This window comes from Cricetulus griseus, chromosome 2 (genome assembly GCF_003668045.3).
Source record: "Cricetulus griseus strain 17A/GY chromosome 2, alternate assembly CriGri-PICRH-1.0, whole genome shotgun sequence".
NCBI classification, from domain to species: Eukaryota; Metazoa; Chordata; class Mammalia; order Rodentia; family Cricetidae; genus Cricetulus; species Cricetulus griseus.
The window spans coordinates 431,548,427-431,556,389 of record NC_048595.1 but is presented as its reverse complement, the minus strand read 5'-3'; the positions used below and the strand labels follow the sequence as shown (position 1 = coordinate 431,556,389).

Here is a 7,963-nt window from a genome sequence, read left to right as displayed (position 1 = left end):
CAGAAGAGGGCACCTGATCTCATAACGGATGGTTGTGAGCCACCATGTGGTTGCTGGGAATTGAACTCAGGACCTCTGGAAGAGCAGTCAGCGCTCTTAACCTCTGAGCCATCTCTCCAGCCCCCGCAGCCAGTGAGCTAGCCACAACTGATTGGTTCTTTACACATTTCTTCCTGAAAAAAAAAAAATATATATATATATATTTTTTTTTTCAGAGCTGTTTTCGATTCACAGCAATGTGGAGAGGAAAGGTCTAGATCCCTCCTGTGCTCCTCCACCCCCCCCCCACACACACACACAGCATCCTCTACTGTAAACAGTCCACAAGAGGAGGACCTACATTGTACTAGATGATTTACACTGGCACGTGTTATGGCCAGCACTTAGTTAATAGCTCATTCTCACACTATACATTCTGTGAGTTTACTGCCAGGCGTTGGTGGCGCACACCTTTAATCCCAGCACTCGGGAGGCAGAGGCAGGCGGATCTCTGTGAGTTTGAGGCCAGCCTGATCTACAAGAGCTAGTTCCAGGACAGCCTCCAAAGCCACAGAGAAACCCTGTCTCAAAAAACAAAACAAAAACAAAACAAAAACTGGCCAGGCGTTGGTGGTACACGCCTTTAATCCCAGCACTCGGGAGGCAGGGGTAGGTGGAACTCTGTGAGTTCGAGACCAGCCTGGTCTACAAGAGCTAGTTCCAGGACAGCCTCCAAAGCCACAGAGAAACCCTGTCTCGAAAAACAAAACAAAACAAAACAAAATCTGAGTTTACATACATAGATGGTTAATAGCAAAGACCACCCCCAGCCCAATGTGATGCAGAATATTTTCACTGTCTCCCAAATCTATTCATCTGTCCCTTCTAATCATTGGCATCCCTGACCTTTGTACAATATCAGTGGCTTTGCATTTTTAAAATGTGATTAAATTGTGCAACCATTGTCTTTTCAAACAACTTCTTTGTGTGTGTGTGTGTGTGTGTGTGTGTGTGTGTGTGTGTGTGTGTCTTTTCAAGATTGGGTCTCTCTGTGTAGCCCTGGCTGTTCTGGAGCTCACTCTGTAGACCAGGCTGGCCTTGAACTCAGAGGTCTGCCTGCCTCTGCCTCCTGAGTGCTGGGATCCAAAGCATTCGAGAGTGCCTGTAGTGGCACACGCCTTTAATCCCAGCACTTGGGAGGCTGAGGCAAGTGAATCTCTGAGTTCAAGACCAGCCTGGTCTATAGAGCAAGTTACAGTACACAGAGAAATCCTATCTCCAAAAACAAACAAACAAACAAAAAAAGTGTTTGCCACTACTGCCTGGCCAAATGATTTCGTACACTTAGCAAAATGCATCTCTGTTTCCTCCCTGCCCCAGCTCTTTTCTTTTTAGCATTAAATGATATTCCATTATTTGGATACACCACAGTTAATTCACTCAGCTCCACTTCATTTTTAATTGGGCACAGACTCTCAGTAGGTAATTGGGAGCCAGATAGGAAGTGAAGAGGCCAGATAGGAAGCAAAGTTGAAGAAAACTTGAGACGTTCTCTCAAAAAAGAAAATAATTTTTCTTTTAGGGTGGTTTCGCTGAGATTTGGAGGAAAAAATGACATTGTCCTTGAGCAAGGGTGTCATTCCCTCCCCCTTCTCTTTCCTTCTTTCTTCCTTCTGGTCACAGAAGCAGCTTTTCGGATTGTCCTCTTGTCAGTGTGTTTCATGTCAAGAGGAGCTTGGCATGGGCGTGGGGTGGGCTCAGCTGTTGAAGGTCATGAGCTTCTCAATGATGCAAAGTAAAATGGCTAGGCTATTGAGATGATTTGCTCAAGCTCTGCCAATGCAAGATTCTGCCTTTGTTTTTGTTTTCTCTCTCTCATATCTGCTTCTGGTGGCTTGAATCTGAGTGTGCCGCAAGAACCAAATCTTTGTACTATTGTCCATGACTTATAATTTATTTCCAGATATTTATACCTCTGTTCTTTTGTTTGTTTGGTTGGTTTTGTTTGAGACAGGATCTCATGCCTCCCAGGCTGGACCTGAACTCACTGTGTAGTAGAGGCTGGCTTTGAACTCATAGTCTTCCTGACTGTACCTGGCTATGGTTATGGTATCTCTTCACAGCAATAGAAACCCTAAGACACATGTGCACACACATTAAATAAATATATAGAGTAATTAACAAATAAAGTAATAAAAAAAGGAGGAAGCAAGCTGAGCACTTTGGCACTGGCATTCATCTCCTGCATTCTGACTATGAACACAACATAAGCAGCCATTTTTTGCTCACAACCATGACACCTTCTCTTCCATAATGGATTGTAATCCCTGGAACTACAGTAAAAAAAAAATGTTTATATGTATAAAATAAAAGGCAAAAACCCTTCCTTAAGTAGGCTCCTGTCAGTTATTTGGTCACCATGTGAAGAGCTAACCAATACGACAGGGTTCTGCATCAGAACCACACTGGAACTCATAATCCTTCTGCCTCTGCCTCCCAAGTACTGGCATTCTTACCTTTGCCCTGCTTGTGAAATTCCAACACTCTGAGAGTCTGACAAACTTCCAGATTCTTCCTAGATACTTTCAAATGGAGCTAATGGTCACTAATTGAGAAAATGCCTTACAGTTGGATATCATGGAGGCATTTCCTCAAATAAGGCTTCTTCCTCCAATGACTCTAACCTGTGTCAAGTTGACACACAAAACCAGCCAGTACAACTGACCTAGAGCTCACCAAGTAGCTAGTGATGGCTAGTCAGCAAGCCCCAAGATTCTGCCTGTCTCCCCAGCCCCAGCACTGGGTTATAAACATGTAACACTAAATTCCACAATTTTTTGTTTTTGTTTTTTTTCTGTTGTTGTTGTTTTGGTTTTTTGTTTGTTTGTTTGTTTTGTTTTGAGACAGGTTTTATTTAACAGCCCTGTCTATCTTGGAATTCATTCCAAAGATCAGGCTGGCCTTGAGCTCACAGAGATCCTCCTGCCTTGGCCTTCTGAGAGCTGGGATTAAAGGCATGAACCACCACCGCCCGACCCTGAAGGTTGAACTCTGGGCTTCACCAGTACAAGGCAAACTCTCCAGTGACTGAACTGTTCCCCCAGCCACAGACTTTCATTTTTAGAACAGTTTTGGGTTCCTAACAACACTGAGTCAGAGCCTGACAGCTGCTGTGTCACCTGTCCGCTTTTAGTAATCTGAGCTAGTTTAATTGGATTTCTTGTACTTCTTAGTACTGAGAAGAATCTTAAGTAATAGCAATCTAAAGGGTGCAGTGACAGATAGTACTCAGCCTTGGAATAGTGTAGTCATGACAATAATGGATGTTTCATATGTTCCTAATCACTCCAAACTCAAAAAGCCTTTTAAACATGAGTTCTGCCCACATGGCTGTGACTGTTTTAATTAATAGTTCAGCAGGATCCACTTCAGTTTGCCAGCTGTCCACCTTTTACATTGAATCTCTGATGTAATGGACCCTGAGGTGTTACAATGGGTCTCTAATTTCCTCCAGCAGCCCACCCTGTCCTTAATTCCTGTTGTTTCTCTGCTCCCTCCCCAACTCTCAGGTAGCATTTCTAGGTTCCTTTTTGGGGTTTTGTTGTTGTTGTTTATTTATTTATTTATTATTTATTTTGGTTTTTCGAGACAGGGTTTCTCTGTGTAGCTTTGGAGCCTATCCTGGCACTCGCTCTGGAGACCAGGCTGGCTTCGAACTCACAGAGATCCGCCTGCCTCTGCCTCCCGAGTGCTGGGATTAAAGGCATGTGCCACCAACGCCCTGCTTCTAGGTTCCTTTTAAGTGACCTTTTGCAAGATGTCTATAAAATCCACACAGATCAGGAATAGCTAACATTCCAAATCCAGTGTTCATGGGGTACTTGATGTATGCTGGAATTAACATTAAAACAATTTCCACTCTGGTACACATGGCCTTACATTTTTATTAGTAAAAACAAGAACTGCATATAGGTAGTTCCTTTTTAGTTCTACAGATTTTTTATTCTGACACATATAAAAATGATTTAAAATCTTTACCTAGGGCTGGAGAGACAGCTCAGAGTTTAAGAGCACTGCCTCTTCTTCTAGAGGTCCTGAGTTCAATTCCCAGCAACCACACGGTGACTTACAGCTGTCTATATTGAAATCTGATGCCTTCTTCTGATACGTAGGCATGCATGCAAGCAGAACACCATATACATAACAAATAAATAAGTCTTTAAAAACAAATCTTTACCCAGTGATGCTTGTAATGACTTTTGCAAGGGACCTGACGGCTTTAAAAACAGTCATTAAAGTATATTAACCACGTTATTCTGCATGTAAGCCAGGCAGGAGAGCCAAAGAGCTTTGAGCTGTTCTTTTTAATCTACTTTTGGATCACATTAATGAGGTAAACCAAACATAAAACATAAAACCAATCATAAAACATCCCAGCTGTTGAATCACCCGGAGCCACACCATAGGACAGTGTGGATTAGGAAGTGAAAAAGGAATCCCATGTCCATTTGAACTGATGGAGAGAAACAGGACAGCAAGTCTGTTTGCAGAAGGCTGGTTATCTTCTTAAAGAAGATAAGCCTGCTCTTTGTTCAAATGTGCCCAGGAAACCAGCTTCAGAAACAGTGAACTGATTTAGTTCCTGGAACTAGGAAGTGCCTAGGACCCCACATCCTTAAAAATCACAGAATCTAGGGGGAAGCCTGTGTGTTCCAAAAAACAGTCTTCTTTTAGGTGAGTTGCCGCATCCGCTCTCCTAGAGTCTCTGTCTGCTCTCCACGGATGCTGTGGCACACTCTACCTCTGTTAGCCAATGAGACTTCCTTAACCTTTCTCCCATTTTCCTTTCAAGACAAGTGGAGTCCAGACAGAGGCAGCCAGGTGCAGAGCTTATCATGTAATCACGTGATGAGAAGACAGGCTACTGGGAAAGTGCTTGAACAAGATCAGCAACTCAAGCCAGGTGGGACTTGTCCTTTCCTTAATGACAGAGAACCTTGGAATTTCATCTCAGTTTACTCATTAGTTTATGTCAATTTATCCTGGGAAATAAACACCTTCTCATCTTCACATTTTTTTCCTCAAAGCAGTTTCACACAGATTTATGTTGTTGGGAGAAAGGGGTGCCTTATCCTGGATTTGGTTGAAATGGGGTCTTGTAGCTCATGCTGTCTTGGAACTCTGTAGATTGGCCCTGGGGGTGATCAACCTGTCTTTGCCTCCTAAGTGCTGAGATTGCATATACCATGTATCAGGATATCTATCAGACTGGTTTTCCTTTTCAAGAATTTGGGGGAGGGATGTGGTGGCATACACCCATAATCTCTGTGAAGATTGCTGTGAATTTGAGGGCAGCTTGGGCTACAGAGTTCCAGGCCAGCTTGGGCTAGAGTGAAACTCAAAAAACTAAATTAAGGCCGGGCGTTGGTGGCGCACGCCTTTTATCCCAGCACTTGGGAGGCAGAGGCGGGCAGATCTCTGTGAGTTCGAGGCCAGCCTGGTCTCCAGAGCGAGTGCCAGGATAGGCTCCAAAGCTACACAGAGAAACCCTGTCTCGAAAAAAAAAAAAAAAAAAAAAACCCTAAATTAAGTAAATGAGTATATAAATAAACAGAAGCAAACTGTTATCTAACAGTGGTGAAGTTGCTGCTAGAGAATTCAACTTCTGCAGGAGGGTTTGATCACACTTCTGCCACCAGTGCTGTCAGCTAGCTTAGGCATTTCCTGGCCACTACCCTAGCTCATTGAAGTGCTCGGGCTCTCTCTCTCTCTCTCTCTCTCTCTCACACACACACACACACACACACACACACACACACACACACACACACAGAACCACACCTGAAGAACGCTTCCCTCTCATTCCCAGCACAGCAATGAATCACCGGGTCTGACCCCTGGCACCAGTTATCTGCGGATCCTTGGTCACATGTGTGTTCTCTGAGAGAGCATCAGGGCATCTACAAGTCAGGACAGGCTCCTGTTTGAGGAGTGTTTGTGTCAGTCTGGAGAGCCTGGCTGCCAGCCTGCTGTCTCCATTGTGCCTTTGATGAGGTATAGATAACACAGAGGAGGAGCATTCCAGCTGTCCTGCCTTGACATCCCAGTCTGTCAGGATGCAATGAGTCCTCTATGCTGGACAGTGCTCTTTGAGAGGATAAAGGTCGCCTGTCAGGAAGTGCTGCTTAAAGAGAAACTCTTGTGCTCTGCGCAGAAGTCTCAGGCTTTTCGTTCAGTGAACTTAAGTAAACCAGAACATATATAAACCCACTTAGATTTATTTATTTTTATTTTATTTTATTGTGTGTGTGTGTGTGAGAGAGAGAGAGAGTGTTTTGCCTGCATGTATGTAAGTGTACCACATGCATTCAGTGGCCATAGAGGCCAGCAGAGGGTACAATATGCCTGGAACTTGATGAAACTAGAGTTATAGATAGTTATGAGCTGCCATGTGGGCACTGGGAACCAAACCCAGGTCCTCCACAAGAGCAGCCAGTGTGCTTAATCACGGAGTTACCCTCCTGGCCCCCATTTACTACTTTAAAAACATCTTAGTTCCAAAAGGATAAGGACACTTGATAAAATAACAAGTAGAAAGATCAGGTTTTGGTGACACATGCCTATAATCCCAGCAGTTCAGAGGTGGGAACAACAGTTCAAGGTCATCCTCTGCTACAAAGTGAGTTAGAAGCTACCCTGGGCTATGTGAAACTAAAACATGAAACACACACACACACACACACACACACACACACACACACACACACACACACACACACGTACTCACACATGCACGAGACTATTCAAAGTAATATATTTTTTGTTTGGCTTTTTTTTTTTTTTTTTTTTTTTTGGTTTGTTTACTTTGGTGTTCCTCTTCCAGGAAATCCTAGGGCTTATTATTCCTAGGAAACCCGAGTGCAATTGGTGGCAGGCATCTAACCTATAATGAGTAGTTCAGTTGGCTATAAAGAAATGTGTTCCTTTATTTTATATGAATTGCAGTTTCCTAAGCATAGTGACGTTGCCAACCAAAATAGCTGTAACAGTGAATGACAATCCCTCTTTCTTTTTTTTTTGTTTTGTTTTTTTGTTTTTTTGTTTTTTTGTTTTTCAAGACAGGGTTTCTCTGTGTAGCTTTGGAGCCTATCCTGGCACTCACTCTGAAGACCAGGCTGGCCTGGAACTCACAGAGATCCGTCTGCCTCTGCCTCCCGAGTGCTGGGATTAAAGGTGTGCGCCACCAACACAGGGCTGACAATCCCTCTTTCAACTGATCTAGGAAAACTATTTGGGAAGAAACAAATCATATATCTTACTATGTATATTACAAAGGTAATTATGCCTACTTAAAATGTAAACCTTTAATGTATATTAGTACAAAAGTACAAAATACCAAAGATGTGACGGTCTAACACTGGAAAACCAGATCTTTACTCCTACTCTGTGAAATCAGGGAACTGTGGTTCCCAGAAGGGGCTCACACGGACCTGCAAGTGAATATAGACAATAGTCTCAACCATTAAAAAATATTCACAGATGTGCTCACTTCAGCAGCTCATGGAAATCAGGATGACACAGAGGACATCAGCATGGCCCCTGAACAAGGACAACACACAACTTTGTGAAATATTCCATATTATGTAAGAAAGAAAGCAACGATTAAATGAAAGCCATGCAGAGATGACAGATGACAGATATGTTCGTTTGTATCTTTGTTTTGAGATAGAGGTTCATCTAACCCAAGCTTGTCTTGAACTTGCAATGAAACCTAGGTTGACTTTGAACTCCTGATGCCCCACCTCCATCTTTCAAGTCCTGTGATTGCAGGTTTGCACTATTGTATCTGGTTCATATTCTTTCTCTCTCTCTCTCTCTCCCTCTCCCTCTCTGCTTACCCCACACCATAGATCAGCAGAAATGCATGCCTTCAGCAATATGCAATTCTGGAAAGATCAAACAAAATAGGCTTTGAATACCTGGC

At 43.2% G+C, this 7,963-nt stretch overlaps 1 pseudogene; it reads left to right on the top strand.

Moving 5' to 3' along the window:
- The first annotated feature begins 7,522 nt into the window (after nucleotides 1-7,522).
- LOC113830978 lies at nucleotides 7,523-7,623 on the top strand (annotated as a pseudogene).
- The last annotated feature ends 340 nt before the right edge of the window (nucleotides 7,624-7,963 follow it).